This window comes from Enhydra lutris, unplaced genomic scaffold (genome assembly GCF_002288905.1).
Source record: "Enhydra lutris kenyoni isolate GAN:26980312 unplaced genomic scaffold, ASM228890v2 scaffoldscaffold2, whole genome shotgun sequence".
NCBI lineage: Eukaryota > Metazoa > Chordata > Mammalia > Carnivora > Mustelidae > Enhydra > Enhydra lutris.
In genome coordinates this window covers 57231791-57258014 of record NW_019154086.1, presented here as the reverse complement: position 1 = coordinate 57258014, position 26224 = coordinate 57231791, and positions in this window count along the sequence as shown.

Here is a 26224-nt window from a genome sequence, read left to right as displayed (position 1 = left end):
TCTTATGCTTGAATACTTATGTCTGATTTTGATCTCTGTATTTATTTATCTTAATAGACTTAATTTTTAGGGAAGTTTTAGATTCACAGCAAAATTAAGTGGAAAGTAGAAAGTTCCCATAGACACCCTACCCCAACACATATACAGGCTCTCCCACTATCAATATCACCCACAAAGTGGTACATTTGCTACAATCTCTGAACCTACATGACACATCATTACCACCCGAAGTCCATAGTTGATATTAAGGTTTATTGTTGGTTTCGTACATTTTTGGGGGAGATCTCAACAAATATGTGTGGATAAGTAGCCACCATGATCATACCATACAGAATAATTTCACTGCTCTAAAAATCCTCTGTTTTCCACCTACTCATCCCTCCCCTCATCCTCCACCCCTAGTTTGTATTTATTTTACTATCCACTTGAACTTTGCTTTGCCCTGAGGATAAACAATTCTGATTTGGCTTCTAAGTTATACTTCTACTTCTCTCAGCATCTGCAGGTGTTTCTCACTTGTGGAAGAGTAATTACTTGGCTTGTTCAGAACTGATGCCATATTTGGTATGGTATGACACTAGTTGGGATACTTCAGGATTATTTTTGTGAGAGTTATGCATTCATATATGCTAATAAATTGATCAGTAAGTATTGAACAAGTGCACACTGTAGTTATTATATTGATAGATAGCTGTAGTTTCCATATTGAAGGTAGCCTCAGAAGAGGAACAAATGGCCATGAGGTAGGCAGAATAATAACCTTATGAAGATCTCCGCATCTTCTGGAACCTGTGACTCTGTTATCTCATACGGCAAAAGAGACTTTGCCATTATGATTAAGAGTACATACCCTGAGATAGGGAGATGATACTGGGCTATCCAGGTGGGCTCCGTTTAATAACTGTGGTCCTTAAAAGCAGAGAACCTTCCCAAGCTGTGGTCAAAAAGAGACAGGGCTAAGAAAAAATGGTTAGAGAGATGTGGTGTTGCTGGCTTTCGAGATAGAGAAAGGGGAATGTGAACCAAGGAGTGTGGTCAGCCTCTAGATGCTGGAAGTGAATTTTCCTCTAGAGCAGCCAGAAGGGAATACAGCCCTGTTGACACCTTGGTTTCAACCTAGTGAGACTAATGTTGGCCTTCTCACCTACAGAAATGTAAGATAATAAATTTGTGTTGTCTTAAGCTAGTAAGTTTGTGGTAAATTTGTTACAAAAGGACATTACAGTTCAGGAAATATCATGCTTTGAATTTGAAATGCAACGACTCTGTTAATGTATATTTCTACAGATCCTCTATGCTATTGTTGGCTCATTCCTCATTTTCTCATCACTTCTGGTAGGAACTGAAATATGAGACACTCATGTCAGCATTTTTACCACAGTATTTTAATTAGCAAAATATGCAAAATAGTGAACTGAGTTTCTTAATTCATATAGAGGAACATATTTATAAATAACTACCATCATCACAAAGTAGGGATGCCCTTTGTCTTGCCAATGGGTTATTTCAATTTTTGAGTTCTTTTCCAGAAGTCCACTAAAGGATACTCTCTCTAATCCATGGAGAGGTCTCAGCCATCTATGGGTTATATTTGGTGAATTCTCCACAGTCTTCATAAATTAAATGGAAGAGAAAAGGGAAGTAAGTTTTTCATTTTCTGTAAACAAAGTTATCTTTTTTTCTCTAAATGTGTTATCGTCTTCATCCTTCTGTTTTCCTCTCTCTAGTTTTTATTTTCCTGTCCAGAGAGGCATCCAATGCTTCCTGAGATTTTGTTGGCTAACATTCTTCCAGATTTTTCTTCTTTGTTATCTTTTATAATCGTATCTAACTGTAGGTGACTGGCTATGAGCAAGCTCACTTAATACATAACAGCAAAAATGTACCAATGCTCTAAAAGAAATGGAGAATGAAGTATGCTCTGGATTATCCCCTGATAAGGAAGCCAATGTGTTGAAATGTGTCCCTTCCCAAATTCATATTTTATTTTATTTTTAAAATTTTTTTCATCCTTTTTAAAAATTTTATTAACATATAATGTATTATTTGCTTCAGGGTACAGGTCTGTGAATCCTCACAAATTCATATTTTAAAGTCCTAACCCCAAGAACCTCATAACATGGCCCTATTTGGCAAACGGACTCATTGCAGATATAATTAGTAAAGATGAGGTCATAGTGTAGTAAGGTGGGCTCCTAATCTGAGAAAACTAATATCCTCATGAAAAAGAGAAATTTGAATATGGACATGTACACAGGGAAAATATCATCTGAATGTTGGAGTTATGCTACTGCAAACAAAGGATCCACCAGAATCTGGGAGAGAAGCTTGAAATAGAGGCTTCCTTCACACCTTCAGAGAAAGCATAGCCCTGCTGATATCTTGATCTCAGGCTTCTAACCTCCAGAACCATAAGACAAATTTCTGTCATTTAAACCACTCAGTTTATGGTATTTTGTTATGACAGCCCTAAGAAACTAAAACAGAAGGTCCTATAAACTCACCATTCATTCATGCAACCTCTAATACAGGAGTAATGACTGCTGCCCTCCAAACTCCAAGACATCTAGAAGGAAAAGAATCTCATGTTCTAGGTAACCAGTTAGTCAACCCCATACATAGTCTCTGCCTCATAGTTGAACATGTGGGATTTTATTTTTTTAATTACTGAAGTATAGTTGACCCACAATGTTACATTAGTTTCAGGTAGACAATATAGTGATTTGATAAATGTACACCATATGCTATTCTCACCACAAGTGTAGCCACCATCTGTTACCAGGCAACATTGTTACAATACCATTGAGTATATTCCCCACCTTTTACCTTTCATCCCCATGACTTATTCATTCCATAACTGCAAGGCCATACCTCTCACTCCCACTGCAACTTTTTTAAACATCAAATAAAGTTCACATGCAGATCAATGTGGTTAAAATATCATCAAACAACTTCATAGACCTTTTTAACTATGTATACCCATGCTGTGAATTAACATTTATACCCTGAAATTTTCACAAACAAAGAAAATAATCTTCAACAAATTCTTTAGTCTTATTTCTATGACTTTTGGGCATTTGATGGCAATTTAAAGTATTATGAAACATTCCTAAATATTTTATAGCAGCTTGCAAATTTTACTTTCCACTATTTAATCATAAACTTTCTCATAGACTTTAGTGAACTTTGTATTAATGTAGTAGCACATATGCACAATCACACTGTTTCTTCAATTTGGATTGCTTGCTGAAAGAGCCACAAATTGCTAAGTATCTAGTATATTTAATATGTTCAAACAATATAGTACCTATGTCAGGGCATCTGGAAGGTGGTCTTAGTCCATATGCCTTTTTTCTGAGATAGCACCAAGAGCAGCCAAAAATTATAGTCTCAAGGAAACCATAAAGGTTGCAATGCTTTAATTTTAAATCAATTTCCAATAAATGTTTTAAATTCATGCTTCTATGGAAATTTAAAAAATTGTTCAATTTAGGACACTTAGCCTGGAATGCCCAAGACCCCCTTTCTGGAGCCCACAGACTCTCTAAATGATGACAGCACATGAGATTGTCAACAAAATTCTTTTTTTTTTTTTTTTTAAAGATTTTATTTATTTATTTGATAGAGATCACAAGCAGGCAGAGAGGGAGGAGGAAGCAGGCTTCCTGCTAAGCAGAGAGCCCGATGCGGGGCTTGATCCCAGGATCCTGGGATCATGACCTGAGCTGAAGGAAGAGGCTTTAACCCACCAAGCCACCCAGGTGCCCCTGTCAACAAAATTCTTAATACCTCAACCTGTTTGACTTACTTGCATGCAATAACTAAGTAGCGAGTCCCACCATTAGATAGTGTTACGTGGGAACAAATTTTATCAGCAGCCCCTCTGAAATAATTACATCTAACAAAAGATAATCCAGCACTATCACTGTTCATAAATGTAAAGGAAAAGAACTCAATTTTATGTACCTCACATCAAATCTCATTAGCCTATTTATAGTGCAGCTCTACTTTGTACATTAACCACACTACAATAGCCTGAAGATGACCTTTCACAAGAAAATGGTGAGGAGCAGGAGGGCCCATATCCTGTGTTGTGTCTCTAATTGTCACCAGGACCCTTTATTCTCTTCTCTTCTTTTTGGATCTCAATTTGTAATTGTTCTTTTATGTTATAGCTCTGAGTGTCTATCCTATTGTTTATTCTTTCTTTTGTTCCTTGCTGCCCCTATTTTAATTAGTGCTATTTTGTTACTGCAGCTAATAAAGCCTTTGCTTTACACATATGTTTTAGATAAAACATATATGAGATCTTCTAAAATATTTAATGCACCACAATCATAACATTTCATGACTGTATTTTTATTTGTTTCTAAATCACACAAAATTCAGTCTGAAACCTCACTTGCCAGTATTATCAAGAACATCAGACAATTTGGGGGCACCTGGGTGGCTCAGTCAGTTAAGTGTCTGACTCTTGACTTCAGCTGGGATCATGATCTCAGGGTCCTGAGATCAAGCTCCATGTGAGGCTCTGAACTCAGTGAAGAGCGACCTGGAGATTCTCTCCCTCTCCCACTCCCTCTCCCTCCCTCTTGTTCTTCTCCCAACTCCTGGGGGCTCGGCTCCCTAAAATGAATGAATGAATGAATGAATGAATAAATAAATAAATATATATATATATATATTTTTAAAAAGCATCAAACTCTTTTTGATGGAGGTCCTTCCTTGGAGATGAGGCTTCTGGTCAGCAGTCTTCTTCATGGCTAAAATGCTTCTTTTCTAGGGCTAGCTTCAAATATCCCATACCTGAGCTTAGTGGGTTCTGCTGGCTGTTTCCACACACTCCATGCCAAGCTCAACAGTAAGGACCTTTGCATTTTTGGTTCCCAAAGTATAGTTCAAACACAGCTCTCTCTCTCTAAATCCTGTATTGTTTTTCCTATGGCACCTTCTGCACCTGCTCCTGAACCCTCATAATTTAGGGGATTTGAAGCAAAATAATACAAAAATGAATAGCATTGTCTAAACAGTATTTCTAGGGGCACCTGGGTGGCTCAGTGGGTTAAAGCCTCTGCCTTCGGCTCAGGTCATGATCCCAGGGTCCTGGGATCTAGCCCCACATTGGGATCTCTGCTCAGCAGGAAGCCTGCTTCCTCCTCTCTCTCTGCCTGCTTCTCTGCCTACTTGTGATCTCTGTCTGTCAAATACATGAATAAAATCTTTAAAAAAATAAAAATAAAAATAAAAAAATAAACAGCATTTCTAAAGTGCGTTCCATGTAAAACTACTTTATTTGTTATGCTTAATGTTTATCAAATTATTGCAGGATACCTTGGATTAAACTAATGTAAAGAGATTTCTTTATGGTAGCATAACTTTTATCTTTTGGTGGTAATATTACATTCAAAATCTCAAAGAGAAGAAAACAGTGATCATTTCCTGAAATTTCATGATTGCCAAATCCATTTTATAAAACCAAACTTAACTAGTATTACCAGAATCCTTTTTGGGACTCCGTAAAATAGGATGATTGACTAATTTTGAAATATAAGAATAATTGTACCTTTTGAAGAAACACATATGGTCTATTACCTTGCTACTCAAAATCTGGTCTGAGGACCAGAACTGAGGAAGTCTCAAGGTAACTCCTATTCTTGTTAAGCCTGAGATACTCTTCTATAAACCCAGACTATTATTTACCAATGAGATTTTAATTTATGGGGAGTAAAAGTGTTTCCTTAGGGTACATCTGCTAAACCTATTTATATAAGATGTTTTATTCTGAGGAAGGAGATGTTTATATGTCTTCTCTCCTTATTCCTCATCTTCATTAGAAGCCACCTCAACATACTCACTTACTTACTCAGAGTCTAAAATACGCATTTGGGGCTAGAAAGTAGTGAAAAATGGATCCACGCTGAGATTTCTTCCTTCTGGAGATGAGAAAATAGAGTGAACCACAATAGCATCACAGAAGGCTGCATTGGGGAACAACTTTATCAAGCGAGATAATTTCTGGATTTTAGTAGACTAGATAACCAACTTTTTTTTTTTTTTTTAAGACACAGGTAAATGAATATGGTATGTGTTAATATCCAAGGTTCTGCCAGTGGTAGACAGTTGGCCAGATGCCAACAAGCCAAAATGCTATCAGGAGGGCTGAGGCAAATAAAAGAAACCAGAAGTTATTTTTTATGCATTTATACATTTATTTAAAGTTATAGAACATCAGCCAGTGGAGTTTAACAGCTGTTTATATCACACTGGGAGAATGGTTGGTTGGCTAGTCATTTAGTTCATTGACAAGACAAACTTTCACTATATGTACTTTAAGACGATACCTAGTGAGCCATAAACAGATATGTACTTGCAGCTGGATTTGCCTGCAGTCTATCCAAATTAATACAGTGCTTTAATTACATGTGACACAAGCTACTTTTTAAAAAAGGTCATCTTTAAAAATTGCTAAAAATTTCCAGTTTCTATGCTGAACAGTTCTGCAATGCAGGATCTTATATACCCTAATTTTTCTCTCAAAGCTGAGCTGACACTGTGTAAATGATTTATGGTGACAAATAGTAAAATACATAATTTCTGCATATGATGTTTACTAGGTATTAAAATCTAATAGAGAAGAGGAGCATCTGGGTGACTAAGTCCATTAAGTGTTCCACTCTTGATTTTGGCTCAGGTCATGATCTCAGGTTTGTGAGATTGAGTCCCTTGTCTGGCTTGCACTTTGTTTGTCCCTCTCCCTCTGCTCCTCTCCCCACCCTCAACCATACACACTCTCTCTCAAATAAATAAAATAAATAAATAAATAAATGCAGGACCATCTTCAATAAAATTTGACTCACCAAAAATCCAAAGCTAAAGTGCTGGTTGCTAAACTGCCTTCAGCCAGAGTGTTTGAAATATATTCAATTATACCATTCTGTAACTCAACTCTTTGCTAGCTAATGCTTTTCCACAGAATGGAAATAATAGTTACCATAGGAGCCCAGTGGCTATAAGCATTTCTGTTTGTCATAAAGTGTGTTTGAGGGTGTGATATCTTTGTCAGCTTCTCCCCACTCTGTTTCTGCTGCAGGACATGAGCAGTAAGTGCTGTGAACCATCCTATTTTGCTGCCCTCTAAACAGGGAACTGATATTGTTCCCTCAGCTGTGAGAGGAGCAAGAAAAGAAAGAGCAACAGTTACCAGCATTGCTATCTGATACTTTTCTTTATCTGGAGGTTTGCCTCTGGGGATGTCAAATAAGTCTATTTCTTGCTGATTTTTGAATGAGCCACTGACTTCTCCTTCCTCTAAGTGTTTTAGTTAGAATTGATTCAGAGGGACAGAAGACGCTTTTGAAAAGTGCAATCTAAATAATGTTGCTCTTCAGATGATTATCATGCATAAGTGTGTACGTTTGTATTTAAAGGGTATGTTAGGTCAGTGACAAGGGGTGAAAACAAGAATATAATCTGATAGCAACTCAGAAAATATTTAATGTGACTTATTATTCCTCACCTTCTTTAGTTCTGATAAGATAAATGAAAGTTATGGCATTCACACCAGTCCTAATGAGGACTGAGGTCAAGACAAACATGTATTTTCTGAGACCTCTGAAACATAGTACATGAGCTGACAGCTTTCTCTGGAGAAAAATTCCTTCTTGGAAGTTGAAAATTCAATAAGTGATGCATTTTGACTTTTTGAAATGGTGAGTTTTAAGAATCAAGGCTCTTTACCAACCTTCTCAACCAAGTTGGATTGCTTCCCAGTGTATTCTCCCTGTTGGAAGAGCAGGGGAGGCCATTTCTACCTATGTGCTCTCTAGATGCCAAAATATTCCTTCTGACCTCGCTATGTCTGCTCTTGTATTGCTGGAATGGCATTTTCTGGGTCATCTAATGTGCCCCTTCAAATTTGCTGAAATGTCAGCTCTTTGTTGGGGCATCTCCAGTGCAATTTTGCTTCCCTAGCCACCTTGCTGGGGAAATAGCTGGACAATGTTGGCTTTATCCAAATGTGTCAAATTGAATATCGAATCAGCAAGGTCTGTAAATGTTTATTATTGAATTACAGCAGATCTCACAGGATTTGTTTCTGTAGCTAAGGTAGGGATAACCTCACCATCTTTACTTAGATTGAGCATGGAGAATTTTATGTCACTAACCCTAAGTCGTGACCCCTTGAAATAGACAGTCGATTTTTTGTGATGAAAAGTACTACATTTCTGGGATTGCTGCATCTTTCTCCTTCCCAGTGGGGAAGAAAATGTCTGGCAACATCATAAAACTCCTGCATAGGAAAAACAGAGCCTCTTTCTGGTTCATGATTGGTTTGACATCGTCATTGTTTGCCTGCTCTGCTCTGAAAATGTCTTCAATATGGCAGAACTTCCTTCTCCATTTTAAACTCGTGAAGGGAGTTAGTAAAAAGTTCTTTAACAGAAAAAATTATAGCAAATGTGTAAAAAATCAGACTTCATTGTACTGTTATTCTCTAAGACAAATATTTTGTCAGAAGCAAATATAGTTTTATTAAAAAGTTTCTTGAGAGCTTATCCTGTTCCTGAGATTTTTTTTAATCATTTGCTGCAATTTCCCCTGAATGTTGCTGGAAAACATAGTGAAGATGAGTCAGTATATAAGGATATTCTTTCTTTCTTTCTTTTTCTTTCTTTCTTTCTTCCTTTCTTTTCTTTCTTTCTTTCTATTTTCTTTCTTTCCCCTCCCCCTTTTTTTTGAGAAATGGGGAGAGAGGGGCAGAGGGAGAGGGAGAAAGAATCTTAAGCAGGCTCCGTGGGCCTCAATCTTATGATCTCTAAGATCATGACCTGAGGCAAGATCAAGAGTCAGACTCTTAACCAACTGAGCCACCCAAATGCCCATCCACTTCTTTCTTAAGAGAGGCTTATGTGAGATCTTTTCCAAAAACATTAAAAGAGAAGATTACCTTGCTTTACACAAAAGCATATTTTTTTTCATCTGCTTTATCGGGGAACCAAAGAGCTTTGGAAGTGATTTGCAGTATGCTTTTGGTGAATGATAAAACCTCTTGTCTCTCTTTACTCTCTTTTTCTCTGTCCTAGTGACAAATATTTTGACACCATTCTGCAAATTATGGGAAATAAGCAGAATGAGGAAACAAAGACACTGTGACACTGTCAAAAATCCCCTGGGCACTTCAGATTTTTGCTCTGCATGAAGGAATGTGTATTTATCTAATTTCACACTTGGATAGTAATCATTAATCCAGAATGAAAATGGACATTTTGCTTCTCAGGATTCCCACCCCCCCCCTTTTAAAGTAGCTAATCAAATAGCTTAATTTTTCATCACTTAAACAAAGAAAGACTATTTGGAAATTATTTCTTGTACATCTCATTTATCCACAAGCACTATAATTAGCCCACATGAAATATGAAGCTATTTACATACCTGACTAATAAAACTGCTTTTCATTACCCTATTTGACCTTGCTTCTCTTGCTACTGATTTCCTACCACCTCTGGCATTTTTGTTTCTTGTGGATATAGCCACTATGCTGTTTTTTGGTCTTTTGGATTTATAATTATTCAAAATATCAAAGTAAACAACTTTACTGTTTCCTTTACATGATGAGAATATGCATAGCCAGATGGTGTGCAATATATGCTAATAGATATCTTTTTGTGAGTGCTTAATGTTTCTTACATTATCACATTTATCCCTATACCAAACCCTTAAATTAATTCCTATTTTTCAAATGAATAGAATGATGTTCACATGAGATCTGAGTTGAAAAGTGTTCTATATGGATTCAAACCCAGCTTCAGCCACACATACTATCTTTGCAGTCAGTTGGAGTCTATTTAAGAAAGATCTTTGAGCCCAAAATGGCTTATTAATCTAAGTTCTACAGGGACCATCCTGGTGTTTCTTATCTCTCAGCACCCCCCACCACCACTTGTTCCCTGTAGTCACGCTCCTTATTCTTTAGTACTTATTTCCATTTCCCCTTTCTGAAAATGTTTCTCAATCCCAAAACCTACAAGAAGGATCTTCTTATTTAGATTTTCATTGTTCACATCTCTTGGGACTCCTCTCTCTACTTAAAGAGTAATAACACAAATTTTACTTCGTGATACTATTCAGGTGGCCTATATCTGTTCTCTGCCCCTACCTTGGCCCTTATTCTTCATATGTATTGCAGTTGATGTTATACTTATGAGACTTTTCCTGTCATACATTAAAGTCTTTGAGATCAGGGATTTAACCTTATATCTTGAACAGAGGAGTGTTCAATTAATCTTTGTTTAAAATGAGAATAAAGGCTGGTAAAATGATTGCCAGTGAGGACAGAGTCAGCTTATGACCCATTTTTCTGAATTGAGCAGCTGTCTATACTCACTTTCTAAAGTCATATCTGCCATGTGTTTTGAAGGAGAAAGATAAACAAATCTATCACAATTGTCAATGAGATTAGAGACTATGTAGGCAGTCAAACTCATATCACCTACTTCTCCATGAGTAGTTGTGATCTGCATTTAACTTCTGTTTAATATACTGGCATCTGTTGTTCTCCTCTTTGCAAACAAAAAGTTATTTCCTTTTTTCTTTCTTACTTCCAACTCTTAATCCAGATCCTTTATATTCACTCAGAGCAAGTGAGAATAATTTCACCTATCAAAGCTTCATGTTGGACATAAATACATTTCAATCAAATATCTCTGCCACTGATATGCCAAGGAAGCCTTTGGCTGCCTTTCACCTGAGGGTCCGGGAACTGCAGGGAGTGTCTCACTTACTGAGGGTGGCTGCAGACAGGCTGCACTGTTGACATAGTCTGTCTCCTGAACAACCCACCCAGACAGTCCTCTTTTTAAGCTTTGATGTAAAATGAACTCACAGGTTACCTTCAAATATCCATGGTTAAGTGAATCTCCTACCCCAATCGCTATTATAAACCTCAATTGATAAATTTGTTAGATGCCATCTCAGGTATTGAAATAAAGCCCAGGCCTGTTCATACACCTGTGTGACCTGCTGTTAGTCACAATTCATTGCTGATAACTAATGCAAAAGGGGTTTCTCTAATAAGGGAAAAAAGAAAGGAATCTTTCCTGGGCTTAAGATTAGAGCTGCGAATATATTTGTGTACTATTTAAGAGAAATTGACTAATTCATTTCAACAACTATTTATTGAAAATCCAATGTAAGTTATACACTACTTTGGGATCTGAGGTCACCAGTTTCCTGACTTGAAGGAATTCACTGTATATTGAAAAAGTGACGGCTTCCACATAGAGGCTCTGGAAACAGCCACTGAATTCTCCTCACACTTTTTGCATGCCATTTTCCTCTCCACTGTCCCGTGCATTGTACTATCCCTGTTCCCTCCACCACTTAAAAGTCTAGAATTTATTAATTTATTCAACACATATTTATTAATATAGTAACTAAAAACAGGAAATAGCTGAACAAAATAAGCATGGCTTTCTCTCTTAAAGAACTTTGGTTCTAGCGGGTGGAGACCTGTAATGAACCAACGAATAAATTAATAATGCAATTCCAGATAATGCTATGAAAAACAATTTTAAGATGTAATAGAAAGTAACTGAAGTGACCTAATTAGACAACATAATCATAGAAGGTTCCTAGGATGATGACATTTGGGTCAAAACCTTGGCATTGAGAAGGAGCTGGCCATGTAGGGATCTGGGATGAGAACTTTCTAGGCGGAAAGAACTTGGAGTACAAAGGTCTGAGTCAAGAACCAAGCTTAATTATCTGAGGGACAGAAAGATGGCCAGTGAAACTTAAAATATTAGGATGTCATTCAGCAGAATGGAAAACAGTAGGAGAATAATTCTGAGAGGTAACAAGAGAAGATCATGTAAGAACTTCTAAGCCATAGCAAGGATTATGGATTATGGGTGTCCTAGAATGCTCCTGGATGCTTGTGAGTAGTGGAAGGGTGTTAAATGTTACATGTTTTAAAAATATCATACTGGCTACTGTGTGAAGAATGGATTCTAGAGAGTTAAGAGTAGAAACAGTGGTGCCTGTTAAAAGGTTATTCTGAGAATTTGAGGATATAATGGTGTTTACTTAAACAAGTGGGATCATGATAGAAATGCAGAGAAGACCTGGTTGTCCAGTATACTGCATGAACCCTTCCCTTATTGCTTAGACACACTCTTTTTTCTAGTCTCCTATCAACATTTTTCTTGTAGAAGATAATTTCGTAATTTAACAACTACAATGAACACTTCTGATTGTTTATTATTTACTAGTAATTGCACTAAGTGCTTTACAGACTTTGCATCTAAACTCCACATAACACTGTGAGGTAAACAGTATTTTTATCCCTATTTTTCAAAAAAGGGATCTGAAGCTCAGTTAGGTTAAGTAACTTGAAGCTAAGAAGTAGTAGAGCTGAGATATGAACCCAACTCTGTCTTAATATTATAGGCTCTTAACTTCTATTTTATATTATCTTCTATTATTTTTTTCTGTTTTGCAAATTGTGTTAGACTTATCTACCTATATAAATGTCATGCCTTCTTGCTGGTTATACCAGACATATAGTTACAAGGTATAAATATTTATTAAATTTGACAATATTGCTACAACTGAGAGATGTGCCTGGCAGATCTGATAACTGAACTATCCTGGGTACTGTGAATCCCTAGTTATAATTGGGGACACCAGATGTGAAATTGAGAAAGGACAGGACTTGTGAAATTTAGAAGAGAATTTTAGGACTGGCAATGGCCATGGAGTTGCATTGAACCTCCAGAAACAGGCATTGAACTGGCTGAAGGGGAGATGATGAGGAATAAATCAAAATCCTCTAACAGTTGACAGAGGCCTGTGACTTGGCAATAGAGCTGGCTCCATGAGAATGACAGCTCTATGTTTAGAAGACTAGTGTGCTTGGTTCCATGCTCTGTTTTTTTAACCATCTTGAAATTCTTAATAATTTTTGATTAAGGGACATCACATTTTCATTTCATGTTGAGCCCCACAAATTGTGTTGCCTGTTCTGCTAGGCAGCTCAAAGTAATCCAAGAGAAATGCAATAAAGATGCATTAGGATCTGCCAAAATCACCTCAGAAGCCTCTTAATACAAGCACCTAGAAATGACAGTTACAAATAAATAAAATCATAAAAGTTCTTTCAAATAGGGTTGAGTTTTCAAAAATCATCAGGTATTATTTATTGAGAAAAGGCAAAACATAATAAAACAAACCAGAACATTTAAGTCATTGAGAGGGACTCACATTACCAGCTATCAATATTTAAAGTAAGTCTTCGGTAATTAAGTTAATGGAATTATCACAAGAAGAGATAATAATAGATCTAAATAGAGCCCTGCACACTTAAAAACACTTCATATACCCCAGCAGTGATGATGTAAATCTACAAGGAAAAGATGGATCACTCAGAAACTGTTATTGGGAATTTAATTATCCAGATTGGAAAAAAAACAAACAAATCTCTACCTCACACAACACAATAAAAATATCTATCTTGGTAGAATAAAATCCTAATGCTAAGTTACACTTTAATGTGTTAAAGAAAGTATAGGAGCTATTTTTAAGATATCGGGTCAGCTTTGGACATATCTATTCTAAAAATAAATAAAACAAATACAAATTTTAAAACTTCCAAATTTGGTGGCATTAAAATTAAAAATTTCTCTTAGAAAATTATCTTAAACAAAATGAAATGACAAATTATTGACTTTGAGTCTTCAGAATATATGACAACAACAAAAAAAGTACAGATTTCTTTCAAATAAACAATTTAGCAAACAAAACACTAAAGATTACAAATGCATGTTCATAGTTTAGGAACAACATACTCTAAGAAATGTTGCTTAACCTCATTAGTAATAAGGTATCAATATAGATAAATCATAAAAACTTGAATTTTTACTTAAAATTAATTTGCAGAACAATAGTACAGTATTAGGATAAGTCTTAAAAATTATAACTGTTTAAAATTGTACCACTGTGTAATGATTAAATGCCCATATTATATTATATGTGGTAAAGGCAAGAATTTGCCTGTGAGGTCCTCATCAAATCCATTTTTAGTCATTGAACTTGCAGGCGCTAGCAACATGAAGGATACTAAGATTCTGCAAGGTACACAGTAATGGAAACACTCACTTCCTGCCTTTGAGGCACATACAATCTTGCATGAGAAACAGAGTGTGCATGCAAGTTACTAAAACACGTCTCAGAAGGCTTCTAAAGTCTGGAAACATGCAGATAAAATGCTTTATGATCCACAACTAATTGGTCTATATCCCATCTTCCCCAGTTCACGTATACTAAACTTGGAAACGTCTAATTTCACCAATAGTTTAAACATGTCATGCACTTAGCACTATGGTCAGTGTGGGCTGGGAGAGAGAGGACGTTGGGGAAGTAGAGTGGATGATACAAGGTGGACTGGGCAGAAGCAAGAATTGGTGAACTTTTTTTTTTTTTTTTGGTCAGAGAGAGAGTGCACATTTTATTGCCTACCTTTAATTTTTTTTTAAAGATTTTATTTATGTATTTGAGAGACAGAGATTACAAGTAGGAAGAGAGGCAGGCAGGTGGGGAGGGAAGCAGACTCCCTGCTGAGCAGAGAGAGCAATGTGGGGTTCCATCCCAGGACCCTGAGATCATGACCTGAGCTTGAAGGCAGAGGCTTAACCCAATGAGCCACTCAGATACCCTAAATTGTATTTTTAAGTCATATATAGAATAGAGTAAAATTAGCTCCTTGCAGTGTGTGTTTTTGTTTTTTCCTAATTTAATTTCTTTTCCAGTGCTCCAAAATTCATTGTTTATGTACCACACCCAGTGCCCCATGCAATACATGCCTTTCATAATACCCATCACCAGACTCACACAACCCCCTACTCCCCTCCCCTCCCAAACCCTCAGTTTGTTTCTCAGAGTCCACAGTCTCTCATGGTTTCTCTTCCCCTCCAATTTCCCCAACTCACTTCTCCTCTCCATCTCCCAATATTCTACGTGTTATGCCTTATGCTCCATAAGTAAATGAAACCATATGATAATTGACTCTCTCTGCTTGACTTATTTCACTCAGCATAATCTCTTCCAGTCCCATCCATGTTGCTACAAAAGTTGGGTATTCATCCTTTCTGATGGAGGCATAATACTCCATCATATATATGGACCATATCTTCTTTATCCATTCATTCGTTGAAGGGCATCTTCGTTCTTTGCACAGTTTGGCGACTGTGGCCATTGCTGCTATGAACATTGGGATACAGATGGCCCTTCTTTTCACTACATCTGTATCTTTGGAGTAAATACCCAGTATTGCAATTGCAGGGTCATAAGGTTACTCTATTTTTATTTTCTTAAGTAATCTCCACACTGTTTTCCAAAGTGGCTGCACCAACTTGCATTTGCACTAATAGTGTAAGAGGGTTCCCCTTTCTCCACATCCTCTCCAACACTTGTTGTTTACAGTCTTGTTAATTATGCCCATTCTAACTCGTGTAAGGTGGTATCTCAGTGTGGTTTTGATATGAATCTCTCTGATGGCTAATTATGATGAATGTTTTTTAATTTGTCTGTTAGCCATTTGTATGTCTTCTTTGGAGAAGTGTCTGTTCATGTCTTCTGCCCATTTTTCAATGTGATTATCTGTTTTGTGTGTGTTGAGTTTGAGGAGTTCTTTATAGATCTTGGATATCAGCCCTTTGTCTGTAGCGTCATTTGCAAATATCTTCTCCCATTCCATGGGTTGCCTCTTTGTTTTGTTGACTGTTTCCTTTGCTGTGCAGAAGCTTTTGATCTTGATGAAGTCCCAAAAGTTCATTTTCGCTTTTGTTTCCTTTGCTTTTGGAGACATATCTTGAAAGAATTTGCTGTGGCCAATGTTAAAGAGGTTATTGTCAATGTTCTCCTCTAGGATTTTGATAGATTCCTGCCTCACGTTGAGGTCTTTTATCCATTTTGAGTTTATCTTTGTGTATGCTGTAAGAGAATGGTTGAATTTCATTCTTCTATATGTATCTGTCCAATTTTTACAGCATAATTTATTGAAGAGACTGTCTTTTTTCCACTGTATATTTTTTCCTGCTTTGTAAAAGATTATTTGACCACAGAGTTGAGGGTCCATATCTGGGCTCTCTACTCTGTTCCACTGGTCTATGTTTTTGTGCCAGTACCATGTTGTCTTGGTGATCACACCTTTGTAGTAAAGCTTGAAATCAGGCAACTTGATGCCCCCAGTTTTGTTTTTCTTTTTCAACATTTCCTTAGCAATTTGGAGTCTCTTCTGTTTCCATACAAATTTTAGGATTGTTTGTTACAGGACTTTGAAAAATACTGGTGGAATTTTGATCGGGATGGCATTGAAATTATAGATTGCTTTAGGCAGTATAGACATTTTATTTATTTATTTATTTTTTAAAGATTTTATTTATTTATTTGACAGAGATCACAAGTAGACAGAGAGGCAGGCAGAGAGAGAGAGAGAGGGGGAAGCAGGCTCCCTGCTGAGCAGAGAGCCCGATGCGGGACTCGATCCCAGGACCCTGAGATCATGACCTGAGCCGAAGGCAGCGGCTTAACCCAATGTCTATTCTTTATATCCATAAGCATGGAATGGTCTTCCATCTTTTTGTGTCTTCTTCAATTTCTTTCATGAGTGTTCTATAGTTCCTCAAGTACAGATCCTTTACCTCTTCGGTTAGGTTTACTCCCAGGTAGCTTACGGTTATTGGTGTTATAGTAAATGGAATCGATTTTCTAATTTCCCTTTCTATATTTTCATTGTTAGTGTATAAGAAAGAAACTGATTTCTGTACATTGATTTTTGTTTCCTGCCACATTACTGAATTGCTATATGAGTTCTAGTAGTTTGGGGGTGGAGTCTTTTGGGTTTTCCATATAAAGTATCATGTCATCTATGAAGAGGGAGAGTTTGACCTCTTCATTGCCAATTCAAATACCTTTTATTTCTTTTTGTTGTCTGATTGCTGTTGCTAGGACTTCTAATACTATGTTGAACAAGAGTGGTGAGAGTCGACATCCTTGTCGTGTTCCTGATCTCAAAGGGAAGACTGCCAGCTTTTCCCCATTGAGGATGATATTTGCTGTAGGTTTTTCATAGATTTTATGAAGTTGAGGAATGTTCCCTCTATCTCTATACTTTGAATTGTTTAATCAGGAATGGATGCTGTATCTCATCAAATGCTTTTTCTGCATCAATTGAGAAGACCATGTGGTTTTTCTCTCTTCTCTTATTGATTTGTTCTATTACATTGATTGATTTGTGAATGCTGAACCACCCTTGCATCCCATAGATAAATTCCACCTGTTCATGGTGGATAATCTTTTTAATGTACTGTTGGATCTTATTAGCTAGGATCTTATTGAGAATCTTGGCATCCATATTCATCAGGGATCTTGATCTGAAATTCTCCTTTTTGGTGGGGTCTTTGCCTGGTTTGGGGATCAGGGTAATGCTGGCTTCATTAAAAGAGTCTGGAAGTTTTCCTTCTGTTTCTATTTTTTGAAACAGCTTCAGGAGAATAGGTATTATTTCTTCTTTGAAAGTTTTGTAGAATTCCCCAGGGAATCTGTCAGGTCCTGGTCTCTTGTTTTTTGGGGATGTTTTGATCACTGCTTCAATCTCATTACTAGATATTGGTCTATTCAGGTTGTCAGTTTCTTCCTGATTCAGTTTTGGAAGTTTATAGGTTTCCAGGAATGCATCCATTTCATCTAGGTTGCTTAATTTATTGGCATATAACTGTTGATAATCATTTTTGATGATTGTTTCTATTTTCTTGGTGTTAGTTGTGATCTCTCCTTTTTCATTTATAATTTTATTAATTTGGGTCCTCTCTCTTTTCTTTTGGATTAGTTTGGCCAATGGTTTATTGATCTTATCGATTCTTTCAAAGAACCAGCTTCTAGTTTCTTTGAGGTGTATCTCTAGTTTCTATCTCATTGATCTGTGCTCTAATTTTGATTATTTCCCTTCTTGTGTGTGAGGTTGGCTTAATTTGTTGCTGATTCTCCAGTTCTTTAAGGTATAAGGAGAGCTGGTGTATTCTGGATTTTTCAGGATTTTTTGAGGGAGGCTTGGATGGCTAGGACTTAGGACTGCTTTTGCCATATCCCATAGGTTTTGGACCCAAGTGTCTTCATTCTCATTGATTTCAACTAATTGTTTAAGTTCTTCTCTGATTTCCTGGTTGATCCAAACATTCTTAAGCAGGGTGGTCTTTAGCTTCCAAGTGTTTGAATTCCTTTCAAAGTTTTTCTTATGCTTGAGTTTCAGTTTCAAAGCACTGTGGTCTGAGAATATTCAGGGAATAATCTCAATCTCTTGATATCAGTTGAGTTCTGATTTGTGACCCAGTATGTGGTCTATTCTGGAGAAAATTCCATGTGCACTCGAGAAGAATGAGTATTCTGTTGTTTCAGGGTGGAATGTTCTGTATATATCTGTGAGGTCCATCTGGTCCAATGTGTCATTCAATGCTCTTGTTTCTTTCTTGACTTTCTGCTTGGATGATCTGTCTATTACTGAGAGTGACGTGTTAAGATCCCCTACTATTAATGTATTCATATCAATATGACTCTTTATCTTGATTAACAGTTGTCTTATGTAGCTGGCTGCTCCCGTATAGGGGGCATAAATATTTACAATTGTTAGATCTTCTTGGTGGACAGACCCTTTAAGAATAATGTAGTGCCCTTCTTTATCTCTGACCTCCGTCTTTAGTTTAAAATCTAATTTATCTCTTATGAGAATCATTGCCGTAGCTTTCTTTCGAGGCCCATTGGCATGAAAGATGCTTCTCCATCCCTCATTTTCAGTCTGGATGTATCCTTGAGTTCCAAATGGTTCTCTTGTTGACAACATACGGACAGGTCCTGTAGTTTTATCCAATCTGTAATCCTGTGCCATTTTATGGGAGTATTTGGGCCGTTCACGTTGAGGATGATTATTGAAGGATACTTTTTTATTGACATCATGTTGCCTGTGAAGTCCTCATTTCTATAGATTATCTCTGTAAATTTCTGTTCTATGTCAATCTTGGGTTCTTTCTTCTTTTATAGAACCCTCCCTTAATATTTCTTGTAATGCTGGCTTGGTGGTCACATACTCTTTTAAACCTTGCCAGTCTTGGAAGCTCTTTATCTCTCCATCCATTTTGAATGCCAGCCTTGCTGGATAAAGTATTCTTGGCTGCATGATCTTCTCATTTAGTGCCCTGAATATGTCTTGCCAGCCCTTTCTGGCTTGCCAGGTTCCTGTGGACAGGTCTAACCTCATTCTGATGGACCCTCCTCTGTACATAGGATCTCTTTCCCCTAGCTGCTCTCAAAAGCTCTTGTCTAAAATTATGATTCTTCAGTCTTAGAATCATGTGCCTCTAGGTATTTCTAGATTCACTGATCTTGCAGTTTGTTCTTTCTACCGCTAGGACATGAACATTAGTTCCATTCCCCAGATTAGGAAAAATTTCATCCAGAATATGTTCAGCTATATCTTCTAGTCTTCTCTCTTTCTCCACCTCCTCAGGGATCCCAATAATTCTGACGTTGGAACATTTCATGGTATCATTTATTTTGCTAATTCTGTTTTCATGGCTTCTAAGCTGTTTCTTCCATGCCTCTTCCTGATCCTTTTTCTCTATCAGTTTGTCCTCTAGATCACTGATTCTATCTTCTGCCTTAGTTACCCTACCTATTAGAGAATTTAGATTAGATTGGATCTCATTGATAGCATTTTTAACTTCTTCCTACGTGGCTTTCACTTCTGCCTTTAGAGATTGTATGTTGTCACTAATGGTTTTCTCCAACCTAGCCATTGCCTTGATAATTGTAACCCTGAATTCCCTTTCTGACATATTGTTTATGTCCATATCCAATAGTTCTGATGGAGAAGGTACAGTCTCTGAATTTTTCCTCTGTTGGGCATACGTCCTCCTAGTCATTTTGGTAAGAGGTGGTTGAGGAGTTGTATAGCTGAATATATTAACCACGATCCAGGCAAGGTGCACCCTGGATTCCAAGTAATTTGAAATAGCCACCAAAAAGAAAGAAAAAAAAGAGAGAAAGACAGAGGGGAAAGAGAGAGAGAGAGAGAAAGGGAAAACCTAGCCAGAATAGGCCCCAAAGGTAAGATTTATAAGGTAAACAAACAGAAACAGACAAACAAAAAGACCAACAAAGTAAATGAAAAGAAAAAAAAAAAAAAAAAAAAAAAAGAACCCAGCCAAAATGAACCCCAAGGATAGGTTTTATATAATACCAGAACAAAAACCAATACACAGGGAGCCTGGGTGGCTCAGTGGGTTAAAGCCTCTGCCTTCGGCTCAGGTCATGATCTCAGGGTCCTGGGATCGAACCCCACATTGGGCTCTCTGCTCAGCAGGGAGCCTGCTTCCTCCCTTCTCTCTCTGCCTGCCTCTCTACCTACTTGTGATTTGTCTGTCAAATAAATTTTAAAAAATAATCTTAAAAAAAAAAAAAACAAACAATACACAGAAACACTGACAGAAGAAAAAGATCGGAGGGTGGCCATAAATCCTTGATGTGTGTGAGGAAGTTTATTTTGATACTTCCTGGGTGTGTCTTGATATCTTTGTTAAAGGACTCAACTTTCCAGAGTTAAAGGGAGATTAAGACTGGTTTATATAGAGAGGTAGATTTGATTAGGGAAAGAGGATTACCCTGAATCTTATATCTATATGTATATTAAAAAAAAATAGAAAAGAAAAAGAAAAACACAGGCATATGTATGAAAAAAGTTCAAGTTAAAAGGTTATTATGGAATATGTTGTATTAAACCTCTAGTTGTAATGGTAAGTAGGTTAAAAATTAAAAAGAATCAGAATAATGAGAACTAATTACAAATACAAGTTGTATCTATGAAATATAGAGTTTTTAGGGCAATACCGGGAGCTTAATATATTGTGTTCTCCTGATGTTGGGGTTTTACTCTTTCATCGGACCCTGTGGTAGTTGTCCTCTTGTTCTTTTGGCTGGCTTTTTGGGGGAGGGGACTGCTGCGTTGTTTTTCAGGCAGTCTTGCTGATCATTCCTGTAGTCACACTGTGTTAAGAAACTATATTATTTCTTTTCTTTTTTTTTAAGATTTTATTTATTTATTTGACAGAGACAGTGAGAGAGGGAACAGAAGCAGGAGGAGTGAGAGAGGGAGAAGAAGGCTTCCTGCTGAGTGGTGCAGGGCTCCAGGGCTCGAATCCAGGACCCTGGGATCTTGACCTGAGCTGAAGGCAGACACTTAACAACTGAGCCACCCAGGCACCACAAAACTGTATTATTTCTTACCTGAATATCTTTGATTCTAAGATAAAATGCACATTTAAAAATGCATTGTTACATCTATTGATCATTTATGCAGCATGATCTCTAGACCTTTCATATCTCCAATGAAGCCTCCATGTATATATAAGCTAAATCCTATACATCACACTTAGAAGAAGATGCTGTCCATACTATGTAAAATGTGCTATTTAAAATAGGAGAAACATCATATCATGGAAAACTTTTATTTACCCTGGTTTTTATTCAATAATTTCACTCTCTGAATGTTTTGTTGTTATTTGGAAAAACAGAAAAATGATTACTTTGAGTATTTTATGACATTTGTTAGACATTTATTTATTTAGCAAATATTTATTAAATGTTACTTATGTGCTAGGTCCTATTCTAAGTGCTGTGGTTGCAACAGCAAGCTAGAGAGATTCTGCCTTCACTCCAGTGGGGCAAAGAGAAGGGGAAAAAAGTAATAGAACTTCAAATAGGGATGCTTGCTATGAAGAACAAGCAGGGAACAGAATAGTCAGGGACTGGGAAGAGCAGAGATGATAAGGAAAGTAAATTTGCAGGTCCAGACGACATGACTAATTGAAAGAAATTTCTCTCTGACTTAGCATTTTTGGGATCAGCCAAGCTGCTTGCTTTGTTCCATTCTTACTCAGGTTAATTAGTTGGGAGAGATTCTTGACAGACATATGGTTGTGAATGTTTGCATTCACTTATTACTATTATTTTCAAGAGGAAAATGAGGATTTAACTTGTCAGATGAAAAAAGGTTAAGTGAAGTAAGTTTTCATCTTTTTCAGAGGCATGTTTTGTCTTGCTCTAGGTTCAATACAAATTTGGAGAGCATTTCTGTGGCTAATACAGAAAGGAGGTTTAGATCTGCCCTTGGAACCCAGATTTCTCAGTCAAAAAATCTCAGAGTCCCTTTTCTCTGAGACACAATGTGTAATTTCATAAAGGTTACTATAATTCTCATCTACGTCCTGGAGGAAATTCTTGACATCAGCTTGAAGGTGCTCTTATAAGAGACTCACTATAGAAACATTTATTTCTTTTCAGTGTATTTAATTCCCTACTCTGACACTGGCTAGTTAAGTGACCTTGAGCAAATTGCTTTCTCTCACAAAACTTCTGATTCTCCCTGACAAATTCCCTTTTCTTCATCACTCAAACAGGTCTTGAAATCTCATCTCCCGCAGGAAGCAGTTCTAATAAATGAGAGGAGAAATGATTAATTCCATGTATCACTTCCCTTGTGCTCTTCTTCTGTTCTATGTACCTACTAAATGTACTTATATCCCCAGTTTATAGCTAATAAAAAGACACTTTGGCTTTAATTTCATTATATATTTTAAGCCAGTTGCTTATGTTGCCATCCCACCTGCATATTTACCTATTTTGTGGGTTAGATTCTAAAGTGATGAAGTTATACTTGTAGGTGTCAGCCTCATTGAAAATGGACTTTATACCCTCTATCTTTTAATTCTACTCAACAAAATAAGAGGAGTTTTTACAGACCCATCTAAAAATATATATATATATATATATAATATATATAAATTATATATATATATATAATTGATGAGATAATCTCTAGAGTAGCTTTTTAAAGATATAATGTTATAGGAGTCTGTGATTCATTGATAATACCTGAAATAAATCAAAACTCTTCTTAGGGACTATAAATAAAAGTAGGCAATGCTGTGGTTAGAGGTAATGTCTGGGTGATTGTGGTCTTTCCAGATAGATTGGTGTTACAATGGGTACACTTGGAAGTCTCTCAGGGAAGGGATTGTTTCCTGATCACCATGTCATGCTCAGCAGGGGACTAACACAAGATTTCCACCAGCTACAGGCTGGAGATAATAGAAGTGTGATGCCTAGCTGATAACTGGGTTTGTTTTGTTTTGTTTTGTTTTTGGCAAAGAATGTCAAGGAAGGCTACACATGTAGAAAAATACCAGGAAAAACTATTTCTTCTCGTACTGCTGCTGCATCTTTGAGTATAATCTGCCTCACACTCAAGAGCATTGTAAGAATTAATGAGTGCTAACTGCTTTTGTGAAAGAAAATTCCTGAGCCTGGTCTATGCCAGTGAAATGGGCTGACATTAAATAACCCAAAGGTCTTCTAAGCAGAGTGCCAGGAGTATTAACATATGCATTACAATGCATTAACATTAGGAATGATTAAATTAACGATGACCTAAACATAACAATGGCTAAATCATCCTTACCAGGCAGAGCAGAAAATTGCACACAGCTTTTCGGTATGGGGCAGTGAATAAGATCATAGCACCTCGCGGTGCCAGTGAGGCAGAGGCAGCACTAAATGAAGGCTGTTGGATTTACAAGATACCCTGGCTCATGTCCAGGGATTGGTTCCCCTGCAATTAAGCATCAAGAGGGCATTCATGTGCCCCATACCAACTCAAGGCTTGGCATTTATTTACCCCTTTTAAAATCATATATAGGAAAAGAGAACACTATTGTCCCACGTGGACATATGGACAACATGGGGCTGAATAATAAACTGTATCCTTTTCTTTGCATTGCAAATCTCCAGCTTTGAGGGTCTCCCTGCTGCTAACATAAGAGAGGGCAGGGAGATAGCAACAGAGAGGCTCCATCTGGAGTATCCTTCATGGGGATTACTGCATGGCTTTATGGGATGGCACCACAAATGATTACACTGGGCATTCACCAGAGGAAAGAAAACTTCTGTGAGAACCAAGACCTAGCAAATTGTGGTCCCAAGAGCTCCTTCTTGTTCAATGGCCTATACTAATCTTTGTCAGGGAAAAATAATCTTTTCATTTTTTTTGTTTGAATAATAAAGAACTCCTGAGCTACTCTTAGGGTGTTAAAAGCTCACTATGTGGTCTTTTATGCTTTCTGACCACTGTGTCGCTCCCATGGACTCCTGTGATTTTGAATTTACCCTCACCTTTCTCATGCTTGAGCACTCTCTTCCCCTATCTCTCTGTTATGAAACAAGAGCTTTGTACAGGCAAGTTTCTATGGAAGTTGCTGCTACTTTAGTGAAGCATTAAGAATAATGCCACATTTTTCTGAAGACTTCGAAAAACAAAACAACTGGTTGGTTTAACTTTTTCCGAGTTTTCTGCTTGATTAGGAGTGCAAGTGGGCTGCTTATGATGAGGGAACAGAAGGCTGGCTGAAGACAAAGCACAAGCTGACACCCCACAACCTCCCCTCACCCCCCACTCCTGGGTGGGACTTGTGTGACATTCTTCCAAGAATCTCCCAACTATCTTAATGTTAATACCTTGCTAGAGGGGGAAAACAATCTTAACTTGATAATGGCAAGGCCTCTGGTATCCTGTAGGTCATCTTTAGCATATGAAAATTCTATTGAAACCTCCCTTTTCCTTACCTCCCCCACCCCTATGGTACATAACCTGCCTCCTCTCACAACCCCAGGGCAGCAGCTCTTTCTGGCCATGGTGCTGTCCCTATGCTTAAATAAACCACTGTTTTACACCAAAGACGTCTCAAGAATTCTTTCTTGGTCATGGGCTCCAGACTTCACCCCACCAAACTCACTTATATTCTAAAACCTCATCACTTAGAATCTGGGAACTCCCCTATTTCCTTTAGAAAATAGAACAAAACAAAGCATGTGTTTGTTTGTTCATTTGTTTTCCTGCTTTCTGAAAAGCTTCTGCTTGATAAGAAATAAGTATAAATTGTGAGACTATTTCTCAAAGCCTGGCTATATTTGCGGTTTTTGAAGGCCACAGTTCCAGATGATATCCTCATTCCTGTATTTCAACTTTGCATGTGCTGTAATGGGAATTTGGCCTATAGGACATAGTTATATTAACTTGTAAATTACAGTCCTCTGCTCTCATGCTGATGAAGAACAAATTCTTAAAGGTATAGACTTTGAGCAGTTGAGTCATGAACATCAAGATGTTTCTCAGAATAACCTTCTATATTATGAGAGTCTGTAAATACTGTTCTTTTACCATGTGACTTTTATAATGCTTCTATTGCTGTTTTTGTTTTGTTATGGGTGGTTTATGTGAGTTTTAGTTTTTAGCAATGTTAGGGTCCATGATCAAAGGAGCGAGACTGATACAAAATGAAGGTCAAGCAAAGCTTTATTTTGCACCAGTATTGAGAATCAAACCACTCTCTTATGGAGAGAGTGACGACCTCCAGCCTCAAAGACTAGCTTTTATAGAGCAAAGGTCATGTGGTTGAGCCTGGCCACATACAGGTGGTCAATGAGTTTGTAACACACAGAGAAAGTTGCATAGTCATGTTAGGTCACACGCAGGTGGCCAATTGAATTACAATTTACCCTATAGTAGCTGTTAGAACTAGTCTATCACTCTGGTCAGAATTGGCGCCCTAGTTTGGCGCCCAAAAGGCGGGGTTTACATTCTTTGGTGGTTAGGGAGATAGTATGTGTGCTTTTTACTGATTGGATGTCTCCACCTGGCCCGACTTATCCTTGTATTCTGGGTTCTGTTATCAGGAACTAGCCAACTACATTTTACTGGTTTCCCAGACTTGCTTCTAAGTAAGTTCCTCTGGGGGAGCAGGGGCAGTTTAAGTTTTACTGCACAAACAACAAAATGGCTGTTCAACCGAGATGGAGTCACTCTGGCTAAGTAGACACTTACAAGCAATACTGATAATCTTCTGGGGATTTTGTATAGAAAAGATCTTTAGGGAAAATGATGGATCAAGTTCTCCTATTTCAAAACATAAGTGATAAGTAAGATTTCCTTATGTGGAAAATAAATTGAAATTCCTCAGCAGATATTCATTTTACTCACACATTTCTTCCTTTCTCTATCCAGATTCCATCCATCTAGGTCTGGCTTTATGGATATGTGACCAGTGTCATCTGATTAAAAAATAAA